Source organism: Hyla sarda, chromosome 2, assembly GCF_029499605.1.
Source record: "Hyla sarda isolate aHylSar1 chromosome 2, aHylSar1.hap1, whole genome shotgun sequence".
NCBI lineage: Eukaryota > Metazoa > Chordata > Amphibia > Anura > Hylidae > Hyla > Hyla sarda.
The window spans coordinates 245,266,418-245,279,817 of record NC_079190.1 but is presented as its reverse complement, the minus strand read 5'-3'; positions in this window follow the sequence as shown (position 1 = coordinate 245,279,817).

Here is a 13,400-nt window from a genome sequence, read left to right as displayed (position 1 = left end):
GCACCCTACCAAATCCTAGTGGACAAAAACTAACACAAAAAGTGGACACAGTGACAAAAAATAAATAAATAACTAAATAAGTGGATGTGCGCATTTCCCAAATATTAAAGGGGTGTGGCAGGATTTTTTTCTTTTTTCTTTAAAGAAAATCTGTCACTACATTCACCCGCACTAACCAGCAGTACAGACACTGATTAAAACGACACCTTTTGTGTCTGGATCCGTTGTTGCTTTCCAGAGATATCTTTATTTTAGTGAATATGCAAATGAGCAGTCTGGGGCATGGGCGGAGCTACGATCCCGGCCTCGGGCACAGTGATGTCAGCACTGTTCAGCGCTTGGCCCGGCTTATTATTCACTTCATTCATTGCTCTGTTTTAGTGCCTACTGCACAACGCAAAACTACAACTCCCAGCATGCCTGGCTGTCAGGGCATGCTGTGAGTTGTAGTTTTGCATTGTGCAGTAGGCTCTAAGACAAAGCAGGGAACAAAGTTAATATTAATAAGCCGGCCTAGCGCTGACGTCACTGTGCCCGAGACCGGGATCGTAGCTCCGCCCATGCCCAAGACTGCTCATTTGCATAGTACTGCTGGTTAGTGCAGGTGAATGTAGTGACAGATTTCCTTAAAGCTTCTGTGCCACTTTGTACCGTTTTCACACATGGGATCCACAACCGATAGTGCTGTAGTGCAAGTCTTTTTATTTTACTGTTGTCTCTGACCTTACCCAGCATTCCATGTGGCTAGAGACAAATGTTATAGGACACGTAGTCTTCAGGAAGTGTGGCTATGCTGCAGTAGGTGGGAGGATAACAGGGTGGAAGGGATTTACTGATGTAATGCACTGAAGACTTGCACTACAGCACTTCCAGGTGTGGTCCCATACATGAAAACGGGTCACAGTAGCACATGGAGGTAATAGAAGCATAATATATAAGTATTATAACTTGGCATCATGGGCTCAAATATTGAAAAAAAAAATTGTCTCCGGCAAGGTTAAACAAATGTTTAAGATGTTTCTCTTCCTTTTCAGATCCACGTGATATTAAAGGGTACCTCTCATCAAAAAAACTTTTTATATATTATAGATTTATGTATGCAGAATAACTTTACAATTGCATGTTATTAAAAAATATGCTTCTTTCTATTTAATTTTCCACTTAAAGAAATGACCACTAGGGGTCTCCCTACCAGTCCTGGCAGCAAGCATTTCAGACTCATGCTGGAGTCCTAAACACTACGAGCTGCCAGTCTGCTTTGTTCACAAAGGAGAACACTCAGAGCTGCCAGCCTGCTTTGTTCACAGCCTGTTTGGCTGTGAACAAAGCAGGCTTGCAGCTCTGAGTGTTTAGGACTCCAGCATGAGTCAGAAATGCTTGCTGACAGGACTGATCGGGAAAAATACAATAGAAAGAAGCATATTTTTCATTAACATGCTATTGGAAAGTTATTCAACATTCATTAATCTAAAATATATCAAAAGTTTATTTGATGAGAGGTACCCTTTAAAATGTAACCAGTTGCTTCATAGCTTCATAGTAAAACATTAGGAACGGTTTTCTCAGGGTTTGTTGACATGTATTTTTCAATATAAATAGTTGAAGGCTGGGATTACAAAAGTTTTGTCTGGTGTTTTTTTGGCCAGACAAAAAAAACACAAAAACTGCCCCTTCATTTTGTACTCCCAATATGTAGTTTTTGTGGCATTTTTCTAAAAAAGTGTGTTGGTATAGGAATTTTTCTGCCAATTTACTCCCTTATGTTTTTTTTCCATTGTCACGTGATTCTTTCATAATGTGACCTAAGGATTTCAACTGAAGAAATGGCAGAAAAAATGGCAGAAAAATGCTAATTTGTCCACATGGGAAGAAAAAACTGCCCTACCCTCAGCATGCAGTGAGCCTTAAAACACATTAAAGGGGTTATCCACAATAAAATGATTTTAGTACGTACCTGGAAGGCAGTAATGGACATGCTTAGGAAGGATCTGCGCTTGTCTTGGGACTAAATGGCTATGTTGTGAGATTACGTAACACTGTGGCTATCTTATTGTGAACTAGTATTTCCTGTTTGACTCTTCTTTTTTTGACTACAAATCCCATAATTCCTCCCTCCCACACATCAGCCACCCCACCCATTGAAACGTAAATGAGCCGCATCCATTCAAAAGACCTTTGGTTTTCAATCAGGGTGCCTACAGCTGTTGCATTAGTTGCAGATTGATCTCTCTCCCACCAAGCTATCCCTCCACCCATTGAAGCAGACAGGATCCCTGTCATCAGCTGACTAGTGAGGTCAGGTCTCGGACGCATTACAACCTGGGAAAAATCTGAGACAACAGTCATTTTGTATGCTGGTAAAAATAAATATTGGGGTGAATATCACATAAGAATTGTGAGAAAACTGTCACACACAGGTACAGACACTATATTATGGACTACACTAACTTTACAACCCCTGTAACATAGTCAAATAAGGGGAGATTTATCATACCTTGTACAAAGTGTCAGTGAATTAGGTGCCCATAGCAACCTATCAGTTTGATTCAAGTATTTTTTTTAAAAGGCATCTGTCAAATAAAAGCTGGAATCTGACTTGTTGCAATGGAAAACAGCTCACAAGGTTGGATAAATATACCCCTCTGTTTTTCCATCTGTGACAAAATGCACATATACATGAAATATATTTATACTTTGAAACTATCTATCTATCTCACTGTTGTCTGCCTGTCTACCCAGCTCTCAGAGCCCTGTTAGTTTAATAAGCTTCAATGCTTCCTTAAATATCAAATGAATGATTTATTGTCTCTGCTGGCATACATACCTCTGTGTGACTTTAAAAATATATGAGGTTGCTTAGTACCTGAAATTAATATATACATTATGTTGATATTTTAGGTATCATTTTTGAGATTATCAGCTTTTAATACCTTCAATAAACTAAGCACTAAAAGTGAAATTGCCGCGTCTAAGGGGTTAATTCCGGGCATCACCCCATTCGGTGATGCCCGGCATTAGACACGTTTTCTGGCAGCTGATAGCCGCCAGGACCACCTGGCTTTGATGCGGGGTCAGCCCGTGACCCTGTGTTATAGCATGGGAGTGGGACCAGGGTGTACAGGTACGCCCTTGGTCCTTAAGATGTTAAAGGCAACTTTCTATAGTCTTCAACATTTGTGTGCTAACACCACAACAAAATAAACTGAATACCAAAAATTATCACTGGTGTATTCAAACATGTTTTTAAATTATTAAATAAAATAAAAATGTAAAAATTTTAAAGTCTTACATCTCAACCAAAAAATACAAAAACAATGAATAACAGAAATAAATATTGTTAAAGGGGTACTCCACCCCTAGACATCTTTTCCCCTATCCAAAGGATAGGGAATAATATGTATGATCGCGGTGGTCCCGCCGCTGGGGACCCCCGCAATATGGCATGGAGCACCCACCTGTATCTGCTTCCGGCAACGCTGGAGGTTCTTGCTCCCGACCACGGGAACAGAAGATCGTGACATCACAACTCCGCCCCCTTGTGACATCACGTCCCGCCCTCTCAATGCAAGTCTATGGGAGGGGGCGTGACAGCCATTATGCCCCCTCCCATAGACTTGCATTGAGGGGGCGGGCCTGATGTCACACAGGGGCAGAGTCGTGAGATCACGATCTTCCGTCCCCCTGGTCGGGAGCCAGAACCTCCAGAGCTTCCGGAAGCAGATACGGTGGGTGCTGCATGCTTTATTGCGGGGGTCCCCAGGGGCGGGACCCCGGCGATCAGACATCTTATCCCCTATCCTTTGGATAGGGGATAAGATGTCTAGGGGTGGAGTACCCCTTTAATGGGAATTTAAAAAAATTCAACTAATTACTGTTAAAATGGGTAATGTTAGCTTACTTTCTTGTTAACTCTATTTTTCCACCATGTCAGCGGTTGTGTTATGCTGAGACTTTTTATATCCTCTTGCTCAAAAATTTTTAATCTTAAAAAAAAAAAAAAAAAAAAGTCTCATAATAAATTAGGCAAATCTTCTTGTGCCTTATGGTTACAACAGGATGTCAAATTCTGACTTCCTGTGCACTACAGGATGACATTATCATCCTGTAGCCATCCTGATGGCCGTTCGAGAGGGCCTTTCCCTGAGAACTTTCATGCATGCCCATACTTTCAAAAAGCAGCTACTGCCTGAAGTGCTCATTCACTGAGGAAACAACTTCGCACCTTTGGCAATATGCCTGGGCCCTATTGGATGCCTTGGAATATGAACTGAGATTGCATCACTCATGCTTTACGGAATATCTCCTTGGGGTTCACATGGTTGGGGCTATCTAGGAAGCCTGGTGCCTAATGAACAATTATAAGGACAGATTGCGGTTTGCCCAGAAATGCCTGATTATAAATTCAGAGAGAATTTCCATCCAGGACTGAGATGGGCTGGTTCACGGGCTACAAACGGGCTAGCCCAGAGACTATTTCATCATGGACAGTCAAGATGTCGAGAAAGAAGAGGACTGATATCCCCCCCCCTTTCCTTCCCTCTGTGTGTCCGAAAGCTAAGTTTAGCCCTATGTTTAGGTGTACAGGTATGCCCTTGTGTCCCGCACCAGTAGTTTGAAGCATGCTCACAAGCTAAGAGCCCTTCATACCCAGTGGGTACCAACTGCTATCAGCAGTCAGGACCCACAGTTAATGACTGGATCAACTCAGTAGGGACTGATTAGGGTTATAGGTTGAACTTAGACTCTTAGTCTTTTTTCAACCTTATGAACTATGTTCATATGTTACTATGACATTGCTGATCAGGCCAGTGTCCAGCATTAACCCTTCAGACGCTGCCATCAAAGTTGATTGTGGCATGTAAAGGTGGGATCTAACATTGCCTGTTAGCTCAGGGAGCTGATCGGGACATCCACGGCAAATTGCAGTTCCCGATCAGCTGAGTGGATGGCGGGAGGGCACTAACCTGCCTCCTCACCGTCCGATCGGTGTTCTGATGCTGCTGCCAGCCATTGCAGGCTAGAGCTGCAGAGCACCGATAACACTGATAAATGATGAGCTGAAGCTTAGCATTGAATAGTGTATGCAAGATTGCTTATTAAAGCTTTCTGTGGGGACTAGAAAAAAAAAGAGTAAAAAAAAAAAGAGTTAGTAAATGTGAATAAGCCCCTTCCCTAATAAAAGTTTGTATCCCCCCCCTTTTCCAATTTTTCAAATAAAATAATGTAATAAAAAATTGTTATAAAATAAGTGATGTCCTTACATATTACAATAGGAGAAAAAACAAACCCTTATTTGGGCCTGTAGGTGCATAATTTAAAGCATTATGGTTTTTAGAAGGGGAGGAGGAAAAAACAAAAGTGCAAAAACAAAAATTGGCCTGATCCTTAAGGCCAAAATGGGCTTGGTCCTTAAGGGGTTAATATCTTATTTTCATTGTCTGCTGCTCGTATATGTCAGAATACTTAAAAAACAGGTATTAAACCATATACCACAGCCTAGCTATATGCTCTTATAGACCAAATGTAGTCTAATTATACTGTATATATTTTATTTGGGGGCAAGAAAAGCACAGTCTACCTTACTTTCCTGTCCCATGTTCATAAGATTATGTTTTGTTTATTAAAGCCTACGGTTATGCCATGGGTATGCTGCAATATACGTTTGAATACCTTTTTATGATGTTCTGATGTATCCCAGTGGAAGACAGAAAATGTGATGTGCATGTGACCTTACTTAGCATTATCTCAACAAGAAACATTATGAGCCCTGAGTCTGCTCCGTTTCTATAGCGGGTCGAGCCCCGTGGATAATAGATCGCAGTGCCGCGTGCTATTAAGCCTTTAGACGTGGCGTCCAAAGTTGATCGCCGCATCTAAAGTGAAAGTAAACTACTCCCGGCTGGCTCAGCCGGATGTTCGGGACCACCGCGGGCAAATCGTGACGTCTCGAACAGCTGGAACACACAAGGAGGGCCCCTACCTGCCTCCTGGTGTCCGATCGCCGAATGACTGCTCAGTGTCTGAGATGCAGGCATGAGCAGTCAAGCAGCAGAATCATTGATCAATGTTATCCTATGGGATAACAATGATCAATGTCAAAGATCAGTGTGTACATTGTTATAGCCCCCTATGGGAGCTATAATGTTGGAAAAAAAAAAGTTAATAAAGATCCTTTAACCCCTTCCCTAACAAAAGTTTGAATCACCCCCCTTTTCCCATTTAAAAAAAAAAACTGTGTAAATAAAAATAATAATAAACATATGTGGTATCGCCGTGTGCAGAAATGCCTGAATTATAATAAAAATATATTGTTAATTAAACCGCAGGGTCAATGGTGTATGCGCAAAAAAAATCCAAAGTCCAAAATAGCGTATTTTTGGTCACTTTTTATATCATGAAAAAATGTATAAAAAGCGATCAAAAAGTTCAATCAATACAAAAATGGTACCGCTAAAAACTTCAGATCACGGCGCAAAAAATTAGCCCTCATACCGCCCCATACGCGGAAAAAAGTTATAGGGGTCAGAAGATGACAATTTTAAAAGTGTTAATTTTCGTGCATGTAGTTATGATTTTTTCCAGAAGTCCGACAAAATCCAACCTATATAAGTAGGGTATCATTTTAATCGTATGGACCTACAGATTAAAGGTAAGGTATCATTTGAACCGAAAAATGCACTGCTTAGAAACTGAAGCCCCCAAAATTTACAAAAAAACATTTTTTCTTCAATTTTGTCGCAAAATGATTATTTTTTCCCATTTCACCATAGATGTTTGGGTAAAATGACTGATGTTGTTGCAAATTAGAATTGGTGGTGCAAAGAATAAACCATCATATGGATTTCTCGGTGCAAATTTGAAAGAATTATGATTTTTTTTTAAGTAAGGAGGAAAAAACGAAAGTGCAAAAATGGAAAAACCCTGAGTCCTTAAAGGGGTATTCCAGGAATTTTTCTTATTTGACTATGCTACAGGGGCTGTAAAGTTAGTATAGTTCATAATATAGTGTCTGTACCTGTATGTGACAGTTTTCTCATAATTCTTATGTGATTTTCACCCCGCTATTTATTTTTTAACAGCATACAAAATGACTGTTATCTCAGATTTTTCCCAGCATGCAATGCGGCCGAGACCTGACTCACTAGTCAGCTGATGACAGGGAGCCTGTCTGCTTCAATGGGTGGAGGGATCAATCTGCAACTAATGCAACAGCTGTAGGCATCCTGATTGAAAAGGTCTTTTGATGGATGCAACTCATTTATGTCTCGGTGGGTGGGGGGGGGGGCTGATGTGTGGGAGGTAGGAAAATGGAATTGTGGGATTTGTAGTCAAAAAAAGAAAAGTCAAACAGGAAATACCAGTTCACAAAAAGCTAGCCACAGTATTATGGTAATCTCACAACATAGCCATTTAGCCCCAAGACAAGCGCAGATCCTTCCTAAGCATGTCCATTACTGCCTGCCAGGTAGATACTAAAATCACCTTATGGTGGATAACCCCTTTAAGGGGTTAAACTACATATATTTTGATATGCCTCAATTTCTCCTGTACCTAATGAAAATTCCTTACCATGTGTTAGATATGAATGTGGCTTGTGAGTTAAAAACATTTGAGTCCTATGTTGTAAACTAAGGACAATTCTCACAACATTTTTAGGAAACTCCTAACACAATTGAGGTCATGTTTTGTGAAACTGTTGGAGCAAGCACAGATTTGAGGGATATCAAAATATTTATATGCAGACTGTAGATATGCACTGTACACATAATGTGTACCAGTACAAATATTACTGAATTTGCAGAAGTAGAGTAAATGCTAGTGTAAAGCTGCTAACAACATCACTATGGTTGGTACATTTTTTGCTTTCAACCTCAAAATCAATACTTTTGTCCTGGAAGAAAGGGGACTCAATGCCCCTGTATTCTTCTTTGACCTGTGAAACAAAAATCATCTAAGCAGTCATCTTTTCTGCAGTCACTCAGTTCAGTTCCCTGAAGAAGCAATAAGCACAGTGAAAATTTATTTTTCCAAGCTGCGATTTTAACATTGTAATCTAAACTGAAGTATATAAATATCCCAAAAAATATTTAAAAGTTATTTTGAAACCAGTAATAGTTTTTCTATCCTTAAATTAATGAAAATGTCCAGATGTCCACTTCCATATGGTCAGCTTGGTCTATGCAGTTTGGTCTGTGCTCGCTTCAGAGCAGTGAGTGTCAGCTACTGTCAGACACTCACTTCTAATGACGGTCAGCGGCTATCCCTCTGCCTGTTATTAACCCTTTACTTACTTAAATTGTAAGTAAAAGTTCCCAGTAGCTCAGTGGAGCTTATCGTACCCAGAGACATGAAAGCAGGGCTACGATGAGCTTAAATGGTGGAGGAGGGTCCCCTTACCTACCTCCGATTGCTGACTTACTGATGCAGCCTGGCTTAACTAGGCTGTACCAGGGGATTGTCTATCACACTGCATAGTGCTATGCGATAGGCACAGCATTTTCAATGAATGTAGTCTAATGATTGCATATAAAAGTCCCCTCTGGGAACAATTGGTCACACAAAAAACAAGCCCCTATATTGGTTTGTTGGTGGAAAAATAAATGAGTTATGCAAAAATGCTAAAATTAAAATTGGCTGTGTCCTCAAGGCCAAAATGGTCTTAATCCTTAAGGCGTACCTGTTTTCACAAAAAAACTACTCAGTACCTAATCCTGACCATGTACATCTCATTTATATGCCTCTAACACCTATATTTATTATAAAAATCCCTCTTTTTATTAGCTCACAGTGTCAGGGAAAGGAGGTGCGTTCCTCCTTGAGGTGGTAGGAGGTGATTGGTGTGTCTGCTCATGCAGCCTTCTCCATAAGTCATCTCTTGTCCATGACTCAAAGACAAGCTGATGCTGCTGCAGGACTGGTTAGTGTTCCAGTAGGAATGGGGACCCCTAATGGTGGGATTTTCAGGAGCCGTTTTCTTTATTAAATATTTAAAATACATATTATTGGTACAAGATACAAAGTTCTTTAATTTTCATCCGTAACAACATATAAAAAAACTTTTGGATCTGACAGTGCCCAATTAAAGGATTCAAATGCTTCTCTTGTTTTTATTTTATTTTTTGTAGTCACTCTCTTCCAGACCCATACCATACATGTACATCATGGAGTGGGTGAAGAAGTATGGCACGGGTAAGAGCGATTAGTCCGCGCCATAACCGACAGAGGCCCACTGTTTTACAGTTTAAATACCACAATAAATAGCGATTGTGGCATTTAAACATTAAATCTCCCTTATCCCTGATGTCTAGTGTGTCCATTGGCCCACTATAAAAACGTTATAGGGGTTAGAACATAACAATGAACAATTTTTTTTTCAAGTATTGTAGTTTTTATCTATAAAACAAGTATATATATTTTTTTTTATCATAAAACAAAACAAAAATGATTGCAGTTTGGTATCATTGGAATATTTCTGACCCAATGAATAAAGTTAGCATGTCAGTTTTACTGCATGATGAACAAATTTCGTTAGTTTTTAATTTTATTCTTCAATTTTTTTTTCCAGAATTCATAATACATCATATGATAAAAAAAAAAGGGTGCCAGGGAAAAGTACAACTTGTCTCACAACAAAATAATCCCTAATACAACTTTGTCAGTGGAAAAAGTGAGAAGAAAGAAAACGTAAGCCAAAAATCTAAATACAGGGGGTTGTAAAAGGGTTAATTATTTCTTTCTACATTTAATTTTTCTTTAAATTATTCTAGTCTGTAATACAGTAGGTGAATAAAATATGATGCTTGTGAGCACTGCTTTTATATTTTACATGCTTTCATCATCTTGAGATGCTTTCATAATTTATTTTTTAGAAATTATGCTTATCTGGGTTAGGCACAATTCACACCATATCTGTGGAGTAATGTGAGTGTATATTTGCCAGTGTATATACTGCACATTGACATGCTTATAGACTTTAATGGTCAAACCTATGGCAACAGGATGTTCAGATAATTCTGCACACTATTCTGTATATTACTTGTATCAAAACCCATATTCAGCACGCGTTTACATTGCAATATTTGATAAAGTTATCTGTTGTAGATAGACAATGTTAGGGAATTAAAATGGATTTTTTTAATAACATATGCTGCTTGTGGTGACAGGCAGGCTGCTGGGCCTGAGATGGGAAGAGGCTGGTAGAGGCAGCAAGAGTAGTGCATATGGAATTGCCAAAATGAAATACAGTCATGGCCATAAATGTTGGCACCCCTGAAATTTTTTAAGAAAATTAAGTATTTCTCACAGAAAAGGATTGCAGTAACACATATTTTGTTATGCACAAGTTTATTCGCTTTGTGTGTATTGGAACTAAACCAAAAAAGGGAGGAAAAAAGCTAATTGGACATAATGTCACACCAAACTCCAAAAATGGGCTGGGTAAAATTATTGGCACCCTTTCAAAATTGCGGAAAAATATCAACAATCTCAAAGTTACAAGTCCATCTCCAGAGATCTAGATTTGCCTTTGTCCACAGTGCACAACATTAACAAGAAGTTTGCAACCAATGGCACTGTAGCTAATCTCCCTGGGCGTGGACAGAAGAGAAAAATTTATGAAAGGTGTCAACTCAGGATAGTCCGGATAGTGGATAAGCAGCCCCAAACAAATTCCAAAAATATTCAAGCTGTCCTGCAGGCTCAGGGAGCATCAGTGTCAGCGCGAACTATCCGTCAACATTTAAATGAAATGAAACGCTATGGCAGGAGACCCAGGAGGAGACACAGAGACATTAAAAAGCAAGACTACATTTTGCCAAAATGAACTTGAGTAAGCCAAAATTCTTCTGGGAAAACGTCTTGTGGACAGATGAGACCAAGATAGAGCTTTTTGGTAAAGCACATTATTCTACTGTTTACCGAAAACGGAATGAGGCCTACAAAGAAAAGAACACAGTACCTACAATGAAATATGGTGGAGGTTCAATGATGTTTTGGGGTTGTTTTGCTGCCTCGAATCTGTGCAAGGCATCATGAAATCTGAGGATTACTAATGGATTTTGGGTCGCACTGTACAGCCCAGTGTCAGAAAGCTGGATTTGCATCTGAGATGACAATGACCCCAAACATATGTCAAAAAGCACCCAAAAATGGATGGCAACAAAGTGCTGGAGAGTTCTGAAGTGGCCAGCAATGAGTCCAGATCTATATCCCATTGAACACCTGTGGAGAGATCTTAAAATTGCTGTTGGGGAAAGGCACCCTTTCAATAAGAGAGACCTGGAGCAGTTTGCAAAGGAAGAGTGGTCCAACATTCCGGCTGAGAGGTGTAAGAAGCTTATTGATGGTTATAGGAAGTGACTGATTTCAGTTATTTTTTCCAAAGGGTGTGTAACCAAATATTAAGTTAAGGGTGCCAATAATTTTGTCCAGCCCATTTTTGGAGTTTGGTGTGACATTATGTGCAATTTGCTTTTTTTCCTCCCTTTTTTGGTCTAGTTCCAATACACACAAAGGGAATAAACATGTGTATAGCAAAACATGTGTTACTGCAATCCTTTTTTGTGAGAAATACTTTCAGGGGTGCCAACATTTATTATGGCCATGACTGTAAGGAGATAAAAAAAAACTGACTTATTGTAAAACTGTTTTTGTTCCCCATAGCAACAAATCCCATTTCAGCTTTCATATTTTAAACAGCTGTGGTATAATTAAAGGAGTAGTATTGTGAAACATTTTCTCATCCTATTGTGCCCGGGCTGCAAAAAAAAAAAAAAACCCAAAACAAACATCTCACCTTCCTCCCCCGGTGTGCCGCTATCAGTCCTCTGGTTCGGTCTCCTCCCTTCTTCTGTGTGCACGGATCGTCAGACTGCAGCGTATCACCGGCTGCAGCGATATCCCGCCTGGGCCAGTGATAGGATGAGCGCAGTGTCATGTTATAAGCCCAGGCCCTGCCTTCCCCCTGCTGCCCAGGCTCCTTACATGACAATGCGCTCAGCCTATTACAGGCCCAGGCAGGACATTGCTGCGGCCGGTGATACCCTGACTGCAGTCTGATGATCCGTACACACGGAAGAAGGAAGGAAACAGAACCAGGTGATCAAAGAGCTTTAGTGGCGCAGCAGGGAAACGAAGGAAGGGGAGTTAATGTTTGTTATGGGGTTTTTGCAGCCCGGACACAATAGTATGAGAACATTTTTCCCTGTGAGGAAAATGACCTGTTGTTTGTCAATATTTTCTGCTAAATCTATTTTTAAGAATTCTTTGCTTTTTTTTCCCACATCCCTGTTGAAATGCATAAATAAATAAATCTTAAACTACCGGTATGTAGCTTTCAAATTTACAAAGTCTTATAATAAGGTGACACTGCCAGAGTAGTGATCACTTTTCAGCAGTATCCTCATCATTGTCCCAGGCCTGACTATAATGAAAGATGACACTAACATAGATAACACAGATGGTATAAATCTGCCAAACAGCACATATGATGCTGTCCCCCTGTTATAAGGAGTCAGAGTGTACTGCCTAGTATTCTGATTAGCAGGGACATGCACACATAGACTAGAAAGGGGGCTTAAGCCCCTGCCCTTTTGATGCCCCTCTGTCAGGTGCCCTTTTTGGTCTATTATGGTTTAAAGAGATGAGCGAAGTTACAGTGATTCGATTTGTCACGAACTTCTCGGCTTGGCAGTTGCTGACTTTAGCCTGCATAAATTAGTTCAGCTTTCTGGTGCTCCGGTGGGCTGGAAAAGGTAGATAAAACGTCCTAGGAGAGAGTCTCCAGCCCACCGGAGCACCTGAAAGCTGAACTCATTTATGCAGACTAAAGTCTGCAACTGCCGAGCCGCGAAGTTCGTGATGAATCAAATTACTGTAACTTTGCTCATCTCTAATGGTTTATTATACTACTATCAGATGGGAGGGGAGGATAGGTGCAGGGGCTGGGATCGCTCAGCTCGTCTTCTTGTCTCCCTGTCCTCTTCTGTTAAGTGAGCTCCTGGTTCCGCTAGGAGGAGACAGAATTACACTAAGCAGCTCAGATGTTTTTTCCTCCTCCCCCGGGCTCCACATCTCAGATTTTTTTTAATCAAACTTCTTTGAGATAAAAGTGCTGGCCCTTTAAAAATAAATAAATAAATCTGAGCAGATCTGCACGCACGCTGGGGATGTCTACTATCTCTGACCTGTAGACACTGCCCGCCTGCTGTAAAGTCATGAGGGAGTGAGGCAGCCGGAAGCCTGAAGATCTCCCTGTAAGTGCCTGGGAGTGTGTGTATATCTATCTATCTGTACACACACACAGACACACCAGTGTTTCCCAATCAGGGTGCCTCCAGCTGTTGCTACACTACAACTCTTAGCATGCCCGGACAGCTGTTGACCTGGGAGTTGTAGTTTTG